Below are 21,440 nucleotides of genomic sequence, written 5' to 3' on the forward strand. Positions count from 1 at the left end.
GACTTCCACTTTGGAGCTGGTCCAAGTCTATGGGAGCTGGATGTCCACTAGGATGGCATTGAAAACCCTCAAGATGTCTCTGAAAGGTTTATTAAAAAGAACCAGTACATTCATTTGACTTTTCTAATGTGATTTCATTTTCCAGATTCTTGTTGCTTTCCTCATCAAGGGTTTTATCTCAGTGGCTGTTTCAAATTTACTAATATCACCAGAACTGAAAAATGAGTCATAGTATATTCTTAAAAATCCATAGAAGATTCTGTATTATTTTGTGAATCTAAGCACTTCTTATTGTTCTTATTGATTATAGCAGTAATCCTAGTTTTTTTTCTTCCTTGTTTTTAACTTATTTTGACAAAGGTTTAGTGCCCTTTCCATCAAATTCATAGTACTTTTGCTGAAGGTGTAACATCCTCATCATAATTCTACTAATATCTATTGCACTTTATTCAGCCCATTTCTATTTAAGGTCAATCTTTGTGGACCACTTTCCTTCTATTTTGCTATTAGGGAAGTTATATCTGATTCCAGGTGGCTAACTTTCTCATTTCTTGTTCATTTCTGATAATTCTTTCCTACAAATACTGTAGAGTATGGCCTTTATAGCTTTCTGTCTGGATACTGAAGATCAAGGGATATGCATTATCTTCAAAATAAATTTCTAAGTCTTTTTGGGTAATATGCTCACTTACTGAAGATGTTAACAAGGATGAATTGAATCTCCATGCTCTATCTTTTCTTTGTTGTTTACTTATTTTAAAAATGACATTTAAAAGAACTTGGCCAGTTACTTTCATCATCCCTATTTTACTGTATTTTTTGCACCATAAGACTCACTTTTTTCCCACAAAACAGGGGTGTGGAAAGTCTGTGCGTCTTATGGAGCTAAGAAAACAGATTATATTTTCCTGTTTTCTTCTCCTAAAAAATTGGTGCGTCTTATGGAAAGGTGCGTCTTATGGAGCGAAAAATACGGTATATATTGTGTGTGCCATAGAACAAGGTTAATAATTTATTCTACCAAGTCCTGTGAAGCCCAGATGATACTGGAAATGAAAACTAAACTACACTAAACAAAAATTATTTTGATGCAGGTACTCATCATCAGGCTGATTCTCTTCCATCAACTGTTCTCCCTTTTCTCTTCCTTTCTTGGCTTTAGCTTTCTTATTTATTTATTTATTTATTTATTTATTTATTTATTTATTTATTTTATTTTATTTATTTCCATTATATTATGCAACAAACTTTAAATGATTGAAATTGTATCCAATCTAGGAAAGATCTCTGTACAACAGAATAGTAGGAATGCCTATTATCTCCAGAATTAAATTCTGGCAAAATCTGATGTAAATCGTATCAAGTACAGTGGGGCTACACTAGACAGTTACTCTGCATGACAGTTTTTTCACTAGACATTGACTTTTGCGATCGCTATAGCGATTCGAAAAACAGTGATTCCTATGGGGGAATTTTGCTGGACAGTGTTTGGTCCCTGCTTCGCAAACCGATTTTCGCTAGACGACAATTTTGACAGCTTCCTCCGCGCTCGCAAAACAGGTGTTTTTGGGACCTAAGCTACGCAAGACAGCGATTTAAACAACTGATCGGCGGTTGGCAAAGCGACTTTCCTATGGCCGATCTTCGCTAGACAACGATGATTCTTTCCCATTGGAATGCATCAAACAGGTTTCAATGGATTCCAATGGGGGAAATGCTTTTCGCTAGACAATGATTTCGCTAAATAGCGATTTCAGTGGAATGGATTATCATCGTCTAGCAAGGCACCACTGTAAACAAGTGAGATATTTTTAAGTTAGACATTCTGTGTCCCTTTGGAAGTTAATCCTGGTAGGAGCTTGAGATTTAAATTAATCCATAGATCTAAGACCAGTATATTCCAGTTAAGGTCTCCTATTGTGACTTCCTTATCAGTACATAAATACCTTTAGAAGAAATAGGAGTTGATCTGTCGTGACCACAATTTCTAGCTAAAGCAAGTGATTTATTGTCATTAACAGTGACAGGTAAAAGGAGATCCTCTATGGTCTCAAAGTTGCTTATACAATTTAAATTCTGAATCAGAATGAAGGAGATTAGCCACTCTCCTCCCTTTTGCTACCCTTTTAGCAGCATATTTCTGTTTCCTCTCATTACCAATAATAACGTATTTGTGAGTTGCTATATGTGTTTCTTGATGGCTTATGTTCTTTAATAACTTGATACAGGCATGCTCTTTTAACTGGGTCTCCAACTCCCTGAACATTTAAAGTTAATGTAATTAACTGCATGCTTGCTTCCAGAAAAAGATATTTAAATCAATTAGTTCTCTACAGCTTGAGGATATATACTTTGCTACTTAAGTCCCTTTAAACTCTCCCCTCTCCTTTCAACCTTTCCCTGACTAGTCAATAAAATACAATTAAACAAAGACAGACAATTCTAAATGCTGTAGGTTTTCTTACCAGCCCAAACTATTTTGATATCTACTTAGGACTACCCTAGTATGGAGTCTTGCCTTGTGCTCCTGCAAGGCATCAGTTTGATCCTAATCCTATCCCACTACCTGTATTTCATGCAGGAGAGGGAAGAGAAATTCCAAATTAATTAACTATACATTCTTTACATGAACATTCAAACCTGAAGATAAGAGGGGATTCTTATTCCCATGGTATGCTGCTTTCCTTAATATTTAATATCACAAGTCTTCCATTATATATCCACACTTTAAATATTAAACAGGTATATTTCTGAACCCATTACAGATTGATAAAGAGGGAAATCCTAGTGTTCCTTTCACTTCTCACTACTTCTTCACTACTTCATTTCTTGTTCAACTCTTCTTCATTTCTTCTTGCGTTGGGGTGCTAGAATGTGTTGTATCACCTCCTGGTGTCTGAGATTGCCCTTGAAGTTTGTGGTTGTGATCACACTTGTCTTTATCATAGCCCTCCCCCCCCCACACACACACTATGTCAGGATGTTCAGAATCTGTTTCTTCAGGGAGGTAAATCTTTAATTTCTGCAGAAGGTCCTCCATTTCTACCTTGTTGGTGGCTGAAAGGTAATTCCATCATAGATGATCTATAAGCAGAAGGGAAACTTCCACCTATACTTTACTCCTTCCTGTTGTAATCATTGCATAGAGGGATGCAGTTCCTTCCAATGCCTAAGTGTTTCTGGTGTGTGACAGGGTGAGTGTGCTGGATAGCTGGTAAACCCGTGATTGGCTGTCTGGCCCCTTTAAGCAGGTTAGGTGAGATAAGGCATAAGGTATTCTTTATGTTGTTAGCTGCCCAGAGTGGTCCTGACCTGACCAGATAGGCAGGATATAAATAAAATAAAATAAAATAAAATAAAATAAAATAAAATAAAATAAATAAATAAATAAATAAATAAATAAATAAATAAATAAATAAATAAATAAATAAATAAATAAATAAATAAATAAATAAGAAAGCTAAAGCCAAGAAAGGAAGAGAAAAGGGAGAACAGTTGATGGAAGAGAATCAGCCTGATGATGAGTACCTGGCTGAGATAGGCTGGAGGCAGATAAAAGACAGAGAACAGGGCTTTGGGGTCTTCAGTTGAAGAACAATATGACAAATCCTGGGTGGATACAGAGGGAAAATTGCTGCTGCTAACTGGGGTTGATGGGGAGGAAGAGGTGGTATGATTCTCCCAAGCTAACTGATAGTGGACCTTCCACTCATTTGTCATTCTGGACAGGTAAGGAGGAGGGGAAAGGGATGGGCTGTTTAGCCAGAGTTCTTTCTTGGGACTGTACAAGCCTTCCTTGCCATGTGTTAAATCCCACCCTGCTGAACTTGGACTTTGGGGAAACTCATTGAGGGCAACTGAGGACCCTATGTTAGGGGAGGTGCCCAGGAGCCAGTAATTACCTCTCAACCCTCTGCTTCTATGGGATTAACAGAAATTGAACATATGGATTCTTTGCCAGAAGATTCAGCCTCTGTTGGCCCCTTAGACCAGGAGGCTGGTGGGCCACACATAGTGCTAAGTCCTGAAAGATTTGCATCTTACAGTCAAGACCAGACTCACAATATTTATTTATTTATTTGATTTATTTGATTTATATCCCACCCATCTGGTATATTTTAGCACTCTGGGCGGCTATACTTCTTTGAGTGCCTCACCTGTTGCTTTTATTCCCTTACCATCTTACACTCATCCTGGTAAAAAGTGTCTCCTTCCAAGGTCTCTAGAAGTTTAGTTGCTGAGCTATAATTTATTACTTTACTTCTTCCAGATGAACCCTTTCACTCCTCCAGTAGCTAAAGACTTAAATTATGTTCTTTAAGCAGAGATTTTTTTTGCTATAAAGAAAGCAGTAAATTTAGAAGAGCTCCAAACTCTGACATCCTACTCCATCATTGGTAGACTCCACCCTATCACCCATGTTCCCTCTTTCTTGTAATCTTTCAGTGCTCTTTCACAATCTGTCTGCCAAATCACATGAGAAAATAACTTGTTAGAGCATAACTTTTGAATTTCTAAAATATTGGGGAACCCAGTGAGAAATGCTCTTTGCTTCAGTTGTTTCTTGTGGGATTTATTTCAGCTGGGAAGGGGGTTGTAACAGAAGTGTGTTCTTAGAGCTGGCTTCCCCCAGTAGCCCTTGATCAGACCTGCTTTTGCCCATACCCCATGTTGATGGCACTGGGGTGTGAGATTCTATTTTCTGGCTTACTGGTGGGTGCCATGCATTGCCAAACTTGAGACCTGCAGAAGCAGGGGTAAGTATACTGGGGTGTGAGCAGGGCACATGATATACTTGGGGTGTTGCTGAGGTGTGGGTTGGGATTTGTGCCAGGAGTTGCTCTTGTTGGAGATGATGCTAATGTTCCTTTTGATGGTTTCATCTCCAGTGATGTAACTGCATGGCTGTGGGCCTCTGCCCTCTTTCCCTCCAATAATTCAGGCAGGGTTTAGGACATGAATTCATATGTTTCTTTCCCTCCCTCTTAGGCACCCACAACTGCACAAGGACCCCTGTCCATGGATTTATAATCTAGTTCCATTATCCAGGTGGTCCAGGTTGTTCCTTGTTCTCCAATGTCACACGCCTCACCCAGTTCTTCCTGGGGATCTCCCCAGGTTCTCTTCCTCTGAAGACACTGGTGCTTTGCTCTTCTTTTTCCCATTGACTGCCCCCTACCTACTTCCTTTATATTTCCTATGCCCCAGCTATCTTCTTTTCCCTCTCCCTCCTCCAGGGTTGCTCTGCATTTCCTGGTGTTTCTCTGAAGGCAGCACCCCAGTTGGGTTTGAGTATCCCAATCCTTTGTTTTGAGTTACTGCTCTCCCTGGGGCCTGGATTGCGGCAAGGTGGCCCATTGGAAGTGTCTTCACTGGTGTCCTCGTCAGAAGAAGAAAAAATACAAAATTGGGGGGAAAAACTACCCCTGAAATGAAAGAAACATGAAGATGTTTACCATGCACATACTGAATGAAGAATAAGAAATGCATGCAAAGTATTACAAACCTGTGTGGTATACAAAGAAAAGGAATTATAAGAAATTATTTGGGTCCCTGTGATTTGCTATTCAGAACTGGTAATAAATTTACTGAGGTAGGAAAGATTTTGAGCATTATTAAGGATGGCATCCTATGTGCATTGCAGGTCTCAGTGAGCCTGATGAGGCTTACCTTTGAGTAAACATGTACATGACTGTGCTGCACCTGCAGTATCCTTCACTGCTTCTTTATTCCTTTCAGTTCAACCATTTTCGTTGCAGCACACAGCTTTTCAGATTCCCTAATTTTCCCTCCACTTCTTTCTTGGTGGCATTTCCATATCATACCTTCAATTTCCCAAATAACAGGAGAAAAGGTATTACCCCCAAAGCCAAAGAACAGAGGGAATACCCAAGACACATACAAAAACATGGACATTAATTATACTGCATGCATTAAAAGAGATTTAAAAATGAGATCCAACCAATGTCTAATACAAAAGAGGTCCTTTTGGAATTAATTACAGGTGGTTCTGAAATTTATAAGCTTAGACTGACAGCTCTATCTTTTGAGAACTCACTGCTGTAGGAAACTGGTATTAAGGACCAGACAGGACCCATTTTTCAAAAGAATTCCTATTGCCATCTGAATCTGTCCTTAGCTTGCTCAATGTATAAAACAGGCTTTTGTTATCTCTGTCTTTAACCATCATGTAGACTGTGTCTCATTTACTACTTTGTGATGGAGTATCTAAAGAAGAAAGCATCAATGTCATATAATCTTCATTCTGCATCTCTTTCAGATTTACAGCTTTCCCCTCTGACTCACTACTGAAGTTCTTGTCAAGTATTCTGGATGTTTTTGATAGCACAGATAGTGCATTTTGGACTGAATCTAGCTGTTGGTTCCAACAAGAATCCAACTATCGAATCAATGGATTTGCATAACTGTTGATTTAACAGATCGAGCACAGTTGAGACGAAAGTTTGGCTTAGCTCATTGAGTAAATAAAGCTGTCTTCTACAATGTGGTGACCTCAAGACAAGTGGAATTGAACAGAAAAGCAGTGGGGAACCGCCTTGCCTCTAACAAGTCACTTCAGCCTCCAGGTGTATTGAACTGGGAGTGATGGTGTTGTACTTGGAAACATGTTAACTGGGGGGGGGGATGGAAGCTGTAGTGCAAAAGGATGTACCATTTCCAGACTCTGGTTGTGCTCAAACGTATCTGGAAGGCTGACATAAAGCAATGTGATTTATCAACTGTGCGATACAGTAGCTCATATAATTTTTTAATTTCAAGGACTTCTTTAGAGAACATTTTGAATACTTTCCATGCCCGGGTTATCCAGCCCTGGCTGTGATGTCCTCTTTTCTTGTACATGCAAATCACCCTGCTGTCCTTAAAATGAGAATTCAGATGAGTGTGGGGGAAGGGGAAAAAGTTCTGGGCCATAACTGCAAAGCAAGTGGATATTCATTCACTTTCTCTTTATTTTTTATGAGCATCAGCGAAGCTTTAATTGAATAATACCAGCTGGCTTGTTTTATAGCTGCTCTAGCCATCTTCCCTTGTTCAGCTCCCTCCTCCTCTTCCAACTGTAGTTTTAGCAGACCATGCTCTGTTCAAGCTAGCTCACCCTCCTGCTTATTAAGAGGTGATTTGGGGAGCACCCCCGCCCCCAATGATTTTGAAATGCACACAATGGCACAAGAAGTAGCTTGGAACTATGAATTTCCTCCCCTCCACCAAACTGCTGATTGCTTAGCAGATATCTAGAAGTGTCACCAATGTGCTGAGATGCATCAGGGAAGTTATTAACATTTGGTTTGTGTAGAAATGAAGCTAGCCTACAGTAGCTACTCTTTTCTTCTCTTAGCATGAGCTGAGCAGGTTTTACAATAAAGATGTTTCAAGGTATTTGTACATACAAACAATACAGCTGCATAAAGGGCTATTTACTCACTACTCTGTTGTGCACATTTAATAGTAATCATCCTCATCCTCATGATGTGCCATCAAGTCAATTCTGATTTATGACTACCCTTTTAGGACATTCTAGATAGAGAATACTCAGAAATGGTTTAACATTCCGTTCTGCTGGGGGGTGCCCTGCTACTGGGCAGCTTGCCCAAGGTCACACAAGCTGGCTTTTCTGGGAGACACAATGGGGAACTGAACCCCCAGCCTCTGCCTTTTGAATTGTGGTGCTGGAGAAGGTTCCTGAGAGTCCCCTGGACTGCAAGGAGAACAAACCTATCCATTCTAAAGGAAATCAAACCTGAGTGCTCACTGGAAGGACAGATCCTGAAGCTGAGGCTCCAATACTTTGGCCATCTCATGAGAAGAGAAGACTCCTTGGAAAAGACCTTGATGTTAGGAAAGTGTGAAGGCAAGAGGAGAAGGGGACGACAGCGGATGAGATAGTTGGATAGTGTCATTGAAGCGACCAACATGAATTTGGTACAATTCCGGGAGGCAATGGAAGACAGGAGGGCCTGGCGTGCTCTGGTCCATGGGGTCACGAAGAGTCGGACATGACTAAACAACAACTTAAGCCACTGAGCTATTCAGCCCGTTTACATATAAGCCCCATGTGTGTCCCCCCCCCAGCCCAGTGGGATGGCCTCTTGCTTGTGTAACTGGAAGCTGAAGATCGCTGAAGCACTCTACTCCTGCAGCAGTTATACGATTGTCATAAGTTTCCATCCATTTTGTCACCATTAGAATATCCGTAAGCTTTTAATTGTTTTACTCCCTGCAATTGCCACAATAGGTAAATGACAAGCTATCTCTACATTCAGGCCATCTGGCGTGATATTGTCAATTAACCAGCAGCAATTTCCTATGGTATCGGGCAAGATTCTCTCAAAATGGAAATCTCTGCTGTTTCCTCATGGTCTCTCATTTAAATAAAAAGTAGGCCTAACCCTGCTGAGCTTTCAAAATCAATTATGCACCTCACTAGGCTGTGGCAGTCTAATAACACTTTACTTTTGGATGGGATGGGAACTGTGAGGCCCTCCTAATTTTATATAGCACCCAACAACATGCAACAATTTTGTATAACACACAACAATAAACACTGGAAAACATGGCAGGCCTTCCCATCAGATAATTCCTGACGCCCTTTTCCCCCTCTCTTATTGTTTTCCCTACTTTATGTAATGTTTTACTATCTAACAATTCTTTTATATATCAATTTTATTGTACTTTTATGTTGTTAGCCGCCTAGAGTGGTCCTGATCCGACCAGATAGGTGGGATATAAATAAAATAAATAATTAAAAAATAATAATGGGGAAATAGCACAACAGAGGAAACTGAAGGATACTGGACTACAGTTCCCGTAAGCAGTGGACAAAACAAAGGTGAAAGATGATGTCTTCTACTGCGTGATAATCACTATAGGGACAAGCCTTCCCCATGACTGGTTTAGGAAGTAAGGATGGTGACTGATTTTTATGTGCCTCTGAGAACCCCCCTGCTAGATTTTGTATCATAAACAACATCCAGCTTCAAAGAGCAGCTTTGTGTAGTTGGCTGATTTCAAACATAATTCACCATAGCTTCTATTTATATAACAGGAATTTCAAGTGTCATCCTCTTGGTTATCATGTGCACTGTTTTTCCATGGACAATTAAAGGAGCCAAAGTACCAAATTGAAGTCCCAGACACCCCATAAGCCTGGAAATGAAATGGTACATCATTTTCACATGCCTTAAAACATTTCACTAAAAGGCTTTTATTTTTCTCTGCTGGGTTAGACTGCTTCATTTTAAAGCCATCCATGACTTTCTCTGTCTGTTATTTAACGATTTCTTCTGCCTCTGGCTCCAGTCACAGATTTGATAACCAGTGCGGTTTTCTTTTTCCTTTTTTTAATAATCCTCCTGTCTCCAACAAGTATTCCAGGGTCCAGATAGCTTATTTCTGAATTGAATAGGAAGGCTACATTTTAATTGTCTTAAAAAAAATCTTAGATATGAAAAATGCTGCATAGTGAAACTAATGGTGGCACCAACTTTGGTTCCTTTGTGAATACAAGGAACGCTGTAGTCTGCTTGCACATCTTTTTTGGTGTAAGGATCACATCCTGCCAAGATGAAAACATGATTAGACTGGTAAGATGTTATGCAGAACAGAAGTGACACCACACTGTATGTTGGCCTATGAGAAATGTAATGATAATTCTTTTCAACAAGTAACCTAAAATTTTAAAAACTGAGGCTGAGTGCACTAGAATCATGTAAACATATTTGTTTATTTATTTTATTAGATTTATACCCCACCCATCTAGACAGATAGTCTACTCTGGGCGGCATAACAAATTTTAAAAACAATGAAACCAACAACATACAAAAATCCAAGATGTAAAAATATAAATATTAAAATACAGCAGGAGGGAAAGCCTGCTTAAATAGCCATGTCTTTAGTTTACTTCTAAAGACACCCAGAGAGGGAGCCAGGCTCTAAGGGCAAGTTGTTCCAGAGGCGAGGGGCCACTGCCGAGAAGGCCTGGTTCCCCGTTCTTTCCTTTCGGGCCTCCTTCGGTGTTAGGCCTCTCAATTGCCCGGCCTGGCTAGAACGAGTGTCTCTGGTAGAACTGGGTGGGAGAAAACACTCTGCCAGATATCGAGGTCCTAAACCGTTTAGGGCTTTATACGTAATCGTAAGAACTTTGAAATCAGCGCGGAAACGAATCAGCAACCAATGCAAGGTGGCAAGCGTGGGGGAGATATATTGGTACCTCTTCACTCCAGTTATTAGTCTGGCCACGGCATTTTGCACCATCTGAAGTTTCCACATCAATCTCAAAGGCAACCCCACATAGAGCGCATTACAGTAATCTAATCTTGAGACTATGAGTGCATGAACCAGGCATTAGAAACCGGCAGATTATTTTAAAAAACTCAACTCTGATTGGCATATCAAGCCAAAGGTGAGGTGAGTTGAAGAAACAGAATTTTTAGAGTCCTGCTCCAGCAACTGACCTGGAGCTATGTGCCAGCTTGCACAGGACAGTGGCTAGGTAGGTATCTCAACATTTGCCTGTCTTGATTGAAAGTGGCTCCTTGATGTTCTGAAGGAACCTGCTCAGGTAGGACTGGAAAACTCCACTATAATTGTGTGTATATAAACTCAAGACAGATCTGGGCATAAGCATTTTCTGAGGAGCTCTCTGTAATGCCTCACATTCTTCTTGGCAGGACCAGACCATGACTAGATGAGCTTTGGAAGAAGACTATTATTGGTCCTAATACTTGCAGAGTTCAAGAGGGAAGGAGCAGAAACAGATGATAGCCTTCTTAAGACCACCATATAGCTAAGGGACTCTAGCTTCAGAAGAATCAATGCATCTGAGACAGTTGTGTGTCCAATATGAAGCTCAGAACCAGAACCAACGGTGGTTTGGTAGCACAAAATCTACAAGTTTGATGAGTCCTACTAGTGTGGAAGAAATCAGCCCACAGAACAAAGCTCAGAGGGCAGTGGGGCACCACAACTAATTTTAGAAGATGCTTGGCTGTAATCTAGTCTGTGCTGAAGAAATTGGTCCTCTTGTTCTCTCTCTCGGACATCTCCTCTGTCCTCTTGAATGGCTTGATCTCTGACCCACAACCCAGGGTTAAATCCCAGGTAGCCGGCTCAAGGTTGACTCAGCCCTCTATCCTTCCCAGGTCAGTAAAATGAGTACCCAGCTTTCTGGGGGGGGGGGCAATGTGTAACCTGAATAAATTAACTTGTAAACTGCCCAGAGAGTGCTTGAAGCACTATGGGGCGGTATATAAGCAGTACATTTTAGCCCCTTTTTTAAAAAGTAGTTTAGTTAATTTAAAAACTGCCTTTTGCTTTAGACCCAGGAATAAACTTACTCCATTTTTGCACAGAATGTATTTTCTCAACATGTCAGAATTTTATTGACATTGTCAGAAGAAGAATTACAGAAATAAAAGGATAAATCCTTGGCAACCTCTTTTTGTGGCACATTTTGTTCCTTAGAATCAATTCTGAAATACTGTGCATTTGTATTTTTTTTCCTTATTTCTGATGAGGTGACACAGTCACGTCTTCACATCCTGGAAATCATATGAGTCACAATAGAGTTGAAATATAGTTCTTAAAGAGCCTGACCACTTAGCTGTACTTGGGCTTATAAAAGAAGAAATATGGGTTGATGACAAAGGATCATAACTTTTAAAAATCGGAGAAAACCTCAATAAAATGAAAGTGCCATAATTCTAAGTCCCAGACAGATCTTAATTGCCTTGTTTGATCTCATATGGACATTGTGGATCAGACCTACACCCCCTCAATGATATGGTCTATCAACTTCCACAGGCAAATACTGATTTTGTAAGTGGCTTATAGTGGACCTATGAAAGTCAGCTTTAATTATTATAAAACCATCGATGTTTTAAGAATTGTATCAGCCTTTTCCAGTGTCCTGGATAGGTATGTGGCAACAGGTTCCTGTGGGATTATCGCTGTTCCTGGATACATATGGGGTGCTCTTGCACAGCACAGTTCTTGCCAGTAGTTAGTAAGGATAACTTGAAGAGAGGGAAAACCAGATGACTGAAATCTTGTTGCTTAGTATAGTAAGAAGCAGTAGAGCAGGCCCATAGAATCAACTGAGATTTGGAGCGTCAAGTCCTCTGTAAGGAGGGCCTCATTTATTTGATGGTCTATTCTGGTTATGACTTACGTACTTTGCTTACCAATCCTCTTCTGAATGTGAAATGTGGGTGGGAGGCCCCTTATGAATTCCACAAAACTTAATCCTGATGGAACCAGAATGTTCTTTCTTGCATTAAGCCTTGTTTAACTTATCAGGGTGTGATTTGTAGGAGACAAGAACAGGATTGCACTGTTAAGAGTACACTATTGTGCAGTGATATTCAAAGATGTACATTAGAATATCCTTCTAAAAGTCTATTGGTGTGACATAGATTTTTAAAATTTCAGTCAAATAAATAACTAAACATTTTTAAAAAATGCTAGACCCTACTTTGGCACATTTCAACTGCTTTGCACCCCATCCTGAGGGCTGTGAAACTATTGACAAAACTCAGTCTGTCCAGCTTTGTTCAGTGCTACAGTAGCCTTACAATTTCTCTTTCCTTTTAATGTGACCACCTGGATTCACATGCACCATCAGAGTATTACTCTTCTTGAATGGAGAGTGCAAAATAAATGAGCAAACAGCACACTTACAACTACTGGTCAGTTTGCCATGGCTGATTTTCACTCCATATCTCAGCTGCAAGTTTCACAGAGGGTGCCTGCAATAGTGATAATAAATATTTTTTTTCCTTTTCTGTCCTCTCAGATGGATGTTCCTCATTCACTATTAATACTTTTTAAGTCCATTCTGCTTAAATTTTTTCTGACGTGATGTGTGGCAGTGCCCTACTGAATTCTCACACAACAGCCAAGTTTTTAGGATGGGATGTCTGTGTGTATAAAAGAGAGATAGAGAAAGAAAGAATGTTCATGGTTGTTGTGGGTTTTTCCGGCTCCCGAGGACTGGAGTCAAAACGCTGTCTGTGCTCTGTTCTGCGTTCTGACTCCTGTCCTCTGAAGATGCCAGCCACAGAGACTGGCGAAACATCACGAAGAACAACCTTCAGAACATGTCCAAAGAGCCCGAAAAACCCACAACAACCATTAGATCCCAGTTGTGAAAGCCTTCACAAATACAAAGAATGTTCAGTATCGTCCTCCAGTTGCCAGCACAGACCATTGTTCCAGAAGCCCAGCATACCAGTTCATTTTGAGAGGAGGGAAATAAAGAAATGCTTTCTTTTGATTCGGGTCACTAGCAAGTTTCAAGCACACATCCAAGTGAGGAACATTGCTGGAAGCAATGTGGAGCTCAGTCACAAGCAGTAATTTTGAGTGATTGTTCTTTGCTTGTGGACAATTACACTCCAATTGCAATAGGAATCTGAGCATGGCTAATCTAAATGGCCTGGCATTTTGCTATTGGGTGAGTAACATTTTGTGGATTTGTTAGAGTTATCAGGCGCTTAACCCGCACAATGAAAGTTCAAGTGGTTGTCACAGCTTGCATTTATTCCTCATATTTACCCAGCTAGAGGCAAGAATGAAGCACCTGGGCATAGGTAGTGTTTACCATCAGTGGGAAACTGGTTGTTTTCTACTCTTAAACTATTCAGGCAACTGAAGGGATCATGCACTTTTTAAAGAGAAGAACTTGACACCAGCCATAGAAGTTCCCATGATTCGGAGAGCAGGCCATACCCTCAAGTTAAGTAACAAGAATGCTATATTAAATAGATATGGATTTATCCTTAAAGTGGGTCATAGCAGAAGTAGAGAAGACCTAGAGGATGGGGGTGTTGATTCATCATTCTGAGAAACTGAAATTCTGAGATTGATATATAAACAATCTTACCCCTTGGGTCATTTTTACTGCATTCACTGTGTTTAACAGAGAGAAATCAGGGCCTTGAGAAAATACACTGTCTTGTAACAAGCATGTTTGCTGCTGGGAGTGGATAAGGGAAAGGCATCAAGGCTTAAAAAACCTTACAGCTTGAACCTATCAAGTGCTAGGACTAGGAAAGTAGAATATCTTCCCAAAGTCCTTTTTATGGATATAACCATGCTCAGTTCTTAGCTTCATGTCTTCTCTTGACACATCCTCTTGATTTCATTGCCCTCTTATGCATGGAGGGTGACAAATCTGAGAGAAAGAGATTCTTTGCTACCCATGAATGCTGTCATTGTGAGTTGGAAGCCTGATTTTTTCATGTTTCTAATTCAAGCAATGAGTTCTTGATAGATGTTGGAGCCACTTCCATTTTAGGATCATTGCCCTTCATGGGAGGACGGTGACAGAAACAAGGACAGGATTGTCTTATGTCCCTTCTCACATGCAAAATACACATCAGAAAATAAAATAAAAACTGAATAGGGAGTACAGGAGCTCACCAATTCTAAGGGTACATTTCAAAAGCCACCCTCTTTTAATTCTTACACATACCCCCCCCACACACACCAGGAAAGGACTGCCTCTATGCCAAGTTTGTAACTGGTTGTATCACCTCAATGACATTTTTCTTCACTTTTTGCTGCCATCCTGTCAACATCCTGTCCTTGCTTTGGCAGATGTGCCCTGAAGAAGCCATGGCATGGCATTTGCATTCTTATGACAACATTCTGATGAGAAAAGATGGATACATATTAAAATAGAGAGAAACGTGGCTGCCATTGCACCCCTGAGCAAATAGTTACTGGGCTTAATTCTTCTGTCTCCTTTCAAGAGTAAATGAATTTGGATGGAAGAACTGTTCCCTTAAACAACCACCACCAAAAGGCTAGTCCAAGTCCATGAATAAATGTAAGTGACCCAACAATACTAGCACTGGTGAATCATACTATGGAAAAGGTTGGACAAATCCTGGAAGTCCCTCCTCATCAGCTAGCAGCTCATTAGCACTGCCCAGATAATTGGGCAGCTATAAATACTGGAAGCAGAACATAATATTACCAGCTGCTGTCATCAATTAGCCAAAGACAGCATCAGAGAAATGTCAGGTTAAAAATAACCTTGAATGGCATTAAAGCTTTCTCATCATTTTATTTCCCTCCTTTTCTTAAAGAAAGAACTGTTCCTTTGACACAGGAGTGAGCAAAGTGCAGCTCTCTGGTGAAACTTTACATGCTCTCACACCCCAAAGATTTGGGGGATTGACTAAAAAAATTATCCAATGGCATGCCCAAAAGCCTCTGAAGAGTATGATTTGCTGTTTTATGTCAACTTCCCATTAGCCTCCAGAAGGCCTCATTTAAGACAAAAAGTGGCCGGTCCCCATTTTGCAATGGGGGGGAAACTTTCCTGGTCTAAAAGAGGCTTGACAGCCAAACAAAACTACACCAAAATAGCAGATCCCAGGCTCTTTTGGTGGCAAACATTTCTGGAGTATTAGAGAGGCTGAAAAGGTTGGAATGGTCCTTCCAAAACCGAGAGGGAGATATTAGGCCATCAGGCCACAGACATTGCCCACCAGCTGCATCAATAGTTTAACCTCAGCACTAGACCTGGTCCTGATCACACATTTTCAGACTTGAGAGCCCAACAAGAGTTTGTTTGTGCCGACTACAGCTTAAGCATCTTTGCCACTTCACAGCTGTCTTTTTGCCTATATCATGGCTCTCTCCCACCATGGGCATGACAACTTCTACCTTTGTTCTTTTAACCACATGATTCCTCGCACTAAAATTCCAAGTACAATACGTGGCACTTGCTAACAAATGGCCGAGGTAGGTGACACATACCCTAGAATACAGATTCATTACTTGGAAAATCTTTATAATAGATTTCCTTTTGTCACGCAGCTGTGTGCCACAGGAAGCTATGGGAACCCAGCCAGCAAAAGAAGAATATTGACACCCCTATTTGGGACAGTCTCATCAGTGTAAGGACAATGATTTATGCTAATCAAGTAACTGTACACAAAATCTACGTTCCGATCTTCTGTGTGTGTCATTGCAGCTGCCAATAGAAAGTTAGGATATTGGCGGTCTGGTAAGTCTAACAAGTAAAATGATTCTTTTGGAAGTGCAGGAAAGCCCTTCTTTAATGGCTTTTCAAAACTAAAGTAATTGAATGAGCCAATTTGCCTGAGAAACCAAGCCTTACAGTCTGCGTGGTTTAGAAGATGATATGGAAAAGAGAATTTAGGCTGGTATTGTGACTATATGCAGCCCCACTCACCTCTTCCTATCTTTTCATCCGAGTGTCATCATAGCTGCAGAAACAACCTAGGCAACAGCAAGAGGGATTAGCTTCTTTTCTGGTGCTTTTTGATTAAGTAGGGCAAGCCTGTGATTGACACCTTGTTTGCTCATTTTGTATCTCCTTGACACTGCAAAACCTTGACCTCTTATGCCAAATGCTGCAGTCATCCAATCTGAAATTCATGGCATCAAAGCAGGATGGGAGGGGTGGTCCATTAGGGGCAAGATTTCTACGACATTTCACATTTTCTCTGCAGCCTATATTGGAACCCATCAGCAACTTCAAACATGTACATGAGTAATCTGGCCTTTCTCATCAGGTTACTTATAAATATGTTCAAACTCAGTGATAAGCTCAAACATAGGTTGCAGAAAAATATGTGACATGTCATAGAAATCCTTCCCCTAGTCATTAGTGACCTAAAGGAAACAGGCTGGAGGCTCACATCCAGCACAACATGAGAGGGAGGCATGCCCATGTGGCAGAGAATGCTTCATGCCAGTGGCTAAGGTCACTTTCTGAGTTACATGAATGGGAATGTGCTTGTGCACTTAAGTGCTGCTGGCGAACTTCTTTGGGCAAGTGAGTGGTCACTACAGTCAGTTGTTTTTTTGGTTTGATCCAGCATGGCTCCTCCTGTGTTCCTAAATGCATCTGAAAGGATGAGGTGGACCTCAAAGGCAAAGCACTTGGCTGTTGGGGGGGGAAGGCTTCCTTGCTAGGGTGGTGGTGTTTGCTCCTTGAGTGGAAGGTTTTCCTCCCCTGCAGATCAAGTCCTGCAGCTGAGCTGGGGATGGGGTTCCAGACGCTCAACTGTACAAGCCTCAAGTTAGCCTTGTGTGTTTGTTGGAGGCAACGTCTTCTACCCAGATGTTGCTATGTAGGAGTTTTGGACTGGCTTCATTATTCATCTTTGATTCTCCCTGTTTGTTGCTGTTGCTGATTCCACTTTGTACTGTCCGAAGACTTGGGTTTCAGATCTCTAGTGCCTGGTTTGGCTGACTGTACATCAAAGCTCTGTTCGTTAGACCTCTCCTTTGCCTCTTGAGTTTGGATTCTTCTGACAAGGTCCGCCTTGTTGAGAGTTCTGGGAACTTGCTTAAGCTCCAGCAAAATGCACAATGGAAGGCCAGCTCTTTAAGGTTAGAATTAGCTGTAGAAGTCCCTTTCAACCCAATTACTCACTTAGTAAGTTTCTAAAACAGGCACACATTAGGCTTAAAGTTGATAGAAAGGAAAAAAGAGTAAAAATAAGGTTTGTTTCCTCGGCCCATATCCCTGGGAGGATCTCCAGGGTGCAGTGATCCAGCCTGGAGATCTAGCATCTTCCAAGGTGAAAAATGGGTCTGAGACAAAATAGAGTCTCTCAAAATGCATGAGGAGAAGGGAAGAAACAAGGGTGGAGTTTATTTAGCCCCACAAAAGCAAACCCCTCTGATTAGTTAGCATGCAAACAAACAAGCAAACAAGTTAGTCTGTGATGGAAGCCCTTCCTCCCATATCTTGAAATTTACATCAAGATTGCTAACTAGCCAACATGCCTGTTACTATACTGTACCTGCCTCAGCCTGCTGGGATTCTTGCCGTTGGAGCAGTTTGGCCTGGTAGCAAGGCAGAATTCCTTATAGATATTGGATTGCAACCCTCCCTACACACACAGTTTGCAAATTCATTTGCTTTGTTTTGCAGTTGGTCACTGAAAAGTAAAGACAGCCTTCATTTGCTCATGTGATGGCTGAGGCACAAAGCTTTGCTGGAATTACGTTTCTGGAACAGTAATGTGATTTTGGCTTATGATAATATAAATTTCCTCTGAGAAATAGGAGAAAAGTATTTGCATCTTTTGGGGACACCAAGGTTGGCAGGAGTACAAAAACACAGGGTTTTTTTAAAGAGAGAGCAAACTAATAATAACAATAATAAAAACACCAGCCCAATATGTTTTTTTAATACCTACGTAGTGTACAATGATAGCTGAAAAACAAAAATGGAGCATAAAGTGGGAAAGGAAAATGGAATGCAAAGATGACGCTGAGGAATGTATGTGTGTGTCTCTGTGTAGCTGTGAAATAAAGAGTTTGCCTCTTGGTTGCCCCTAACATTTCTGAACTCTTGTCATGAAATAAAAAACCAGTGCATTATTACGGTATCATCTGTAGCTCTTGAGCCAGAAAAGGCTACACATTTTACATATACTGACAAGCTCTTCAAGATGCTGACAGACCAGTGGCAGACCACTGGGGAAATGACAGGCACCTGACATGCAGAACAGAAAAAAAATAATAACCTGAAGCCACAGGGATGGGAATATAGTTGGTCAGGAGCAGAGTCTCCTGATGTTTTTTAAAGCCCTCACATCAGACCGTCTGGGAATTGCTTGCTGTTTTTTGGTGGTTTTTTTTTTTTTTTTTTTTTTTTGCATAATCAAAGTAACTCCCTGTGCATCCCTGTGGTTGTTCTTTCCCCTCTTATGCCGGGTATGGATGGCCTGACTGAAAATGCCAGACCACAGAAGGAAGGAGTCTGATGTACCCTCAGGCTCACTGGCCTGGGAAACATCTCTACTGTCAGAGAGTTGGTTCACTGAGCTAAAGGCAGGGTTGCTTCCTAGAGAAAGGAGAGCCAAGGGGGAAAAATTCGCAGCAGCCATTTGTTCTCTATGTGCTGAAATAGAATGAGCGATAACAACATTGTGTCTCCAGATCATCCTTGAATGAGTAAGATCCACAAAATGGTTTTTCCCCCATTGTAATTGTTGGTTGCACTCTGAACATGCTCTGGAGCTAGGTTTTATCAATGTGGCTTGGGAAACCTTGTGCCTTATGTCTAGGAAGAAGACTGTACAGTGGACCCTCAACTTACGGAATTAATCCATATTGGAACGGTGGCCACAGGTTGAAAAGTCCGTAGGTCGAATATGCATTTCCCATAGGAATGCATTGAAAACCATTTAATCCGTAACCGGCCATTTTTGTTCCATAGGAACTAATGGAAGCTGGCTAATACGTACTCTACCACTAGGGGGAGAATTTTTTCTTTTTTCTTCTTTTGACCTAAGGTGAACTTAGGTCAAAAAAAGGGCAGGAAAGGAGGGGGGGGAGGCAGAGAACACTTTTAAAATCTTTTTTTTCCCAACCAAGCCATCTTAAAGCCTGTTTGCACCCAGAGACATGACTCTGAACTGCATTTTTAAGCCTGTTTGCAAGCAAGCATTCTTCCTCCACAGAATTCCCCAGCACAAAGAGAGACTGACTCTGAACTCCATTTTAAAGCTCTTTTTCAACCAACCCAAACCAAACCAAATGGTAGGAAAGGAGGGAGGGAGGGAACAATGGGGAAAAGAGGAAAGAAAGAAAGAAAGAAGGTCATCACTGGGGCACACAGACCCCTCAGACAAAGGTTTGTGCTTTGAAGCACACACACACACACACACACACACACACACAGAGAGAGAGAGAGAGAGAGAGAGAGAGAGAGAGAGAGAGAGTGGGGAGAGTTTTTGAAGGCTTAAACACATATTTTAAACAAAACACATTTTAAGAACAACATTTTTAAAACCAGCAACTTTTAAACAAAACACATTTTAACAGGAACAAAGCAACCTTTAAAACAACCAAGCCACCCAGCCAGCCAGCCAGCCACCAACACCTTTTAAAACAAAAGAAAGGTGACTTAGTTTTCGTTGTCTTCTCGAGGACATGACTGCGAGGTAGAGGTACCCTCCTCTGGGTCATCTTCTCCAGGGGGTCCCTGTCGCTGTCTCTTCGCTGCAGGCTCCATCCTGGTGAAAAATCTGTCCAATGTTGTCTGTTTTGTCCTGTGCTGAAGAATCTTCCTGAAGTGGCTGACCACGTTGTCATTCATCATGTACAAAATTCTTCCTGTCACAGTCCTGTTTGGGTGGTGCCTCTCAAAGAAGTGCGGGCACTTGGTCCACATCTGGGAGATGGATTTGATCTCCTTGCTCCTAACCTGCAGTGCCTCTTCCTCAGTGGATTGTTCCTCCATGAGAGCCTTCTGCTGCTCGCTTTGCAGTTCTGCAAGTTCTTCCATCATCAGCTCCTCCTCATGTTCTTCAACCAGCTCCTCTACATCCTCTTTGTCGAATTTCAGACCCACGCCTTCACCCATGGTGATGATGTCCCTCACCACCTGTGAATCAGTCCCCTCAGTGCCACTTTCTGCACCACATTCTGGCCACAGTTTCTTCCAGGCTGAGTTCAAGGTCCTGGTTGTGACATCCTGCCAGGCCTTGTTGATGAGTCTGACACTGTGGAGGACATTGAAATGTGTCTTCCAGAACTCTTTTAGGTCAGGGACGTCTCCTCGGTGATATTGAAGCACCTGGTGCAGTGTACAGTACAGCACTCACCCAGAACAGGCAGCCTCTCTGCTTAAAAAAAGAAAGTCAAAAATAAAAAAAATCATTTAAAAAAAAACAGTTTGTAGTACAGTATACAGCATGGTACCAGGCAGCACCAGGCAGTATCACACAATACAATACCAGGCAGTACCAGGCAGACTCTTTGAAGACTCTCTCCCTAACCACTCTCTAACAACCGGAACAAGCGAGGAAGCAGACTTCTCTCTTCGCTGGCCAATGGTCAACTGAAAACAGTTCAAATTTCCCACTTTTTTTTGGTCCGTAGGTCGATTCTCCGGCTGCAAGTCGAAGTTAAACTTTGTGGCTGGAGAAGTCCATAGGTCGAAAGTTCGTAAGTGGAGCCATACGTAAGTTGAAGGTTCATTGTATTTCTTTATTAGTATATTATGCATATACCTTTAGTTTCTGTAAAGCTAAAAACTAAGGCTTGTTCTGTTGTCATAGTCATAGTATGATCAATCAACATTGAAAGAGCAAAGCAAAAGCAAAGCAAAGTGTGCTGCTTATATACTGCCCCATAGTGCTTCAAGCACTCTCTGGGCGGTTTACAAGTTAATAATGCAGGCTACACATTACCCCCCCCCCCCCAGCAAGCTGGGTACTTATTTTACCGACCTCGGAAGGATAAAAGGCTGAGTCAACCTTGAGCCAGCTACCTGGGATTGAACCCCAGGTTGTGAGCATAGTTTAGTTGCAGTACAGCAGTTTAACCACTGCGCCAATTTTCTGGTAGTACCAGTAAGAGAAACCCAATGGGAAGGCAGGGATTGTATGACTGTTACAAGGGCTTTATATTACGAAGAATCC

The 21,440-nt window shown here is 41.3% G+C and overlaps 1 long non-coding RNA gene across 1 annotated transcript; it reads right to left on the reverse strand.

Annotated features, from left to right (window-relative positions):
• Positions 1-9,342: 9,342 nt before the first annotated feature.
• On the reverse strand, positions 9,343-16,332 carry LOC144587903 (uncharacterized). The gene is made up of 2 exons (XR_013543142.1): positions 16,226-16,332; positions 9,343-14,667 (listed from the first exon to the last, which is right to left on the reverse strand). It is a non-coding gene; the product is annotated as an uncharacterized LOC144587903 (long non-coding RNA).
• Between the last annotated feature and the right edge of the window lie 5,108 nt (positions 16,333-21,440).

The sequence above is a fragment of the Pogona vitticeps genome, chromosome 3 (genome assembly GCF_051106095.1).
Source record: "Pogona vitticeps strain Pit_001003342236 chromosome 3, PviZW2.1, whole genome shotgun sequence".
Classification (NCBI taxonomy): Eukaryota; Metazoa; Chordata; class Lepidosauria; order Squamata; family Agamidae; genus Pogona; species Pogona vitticeps.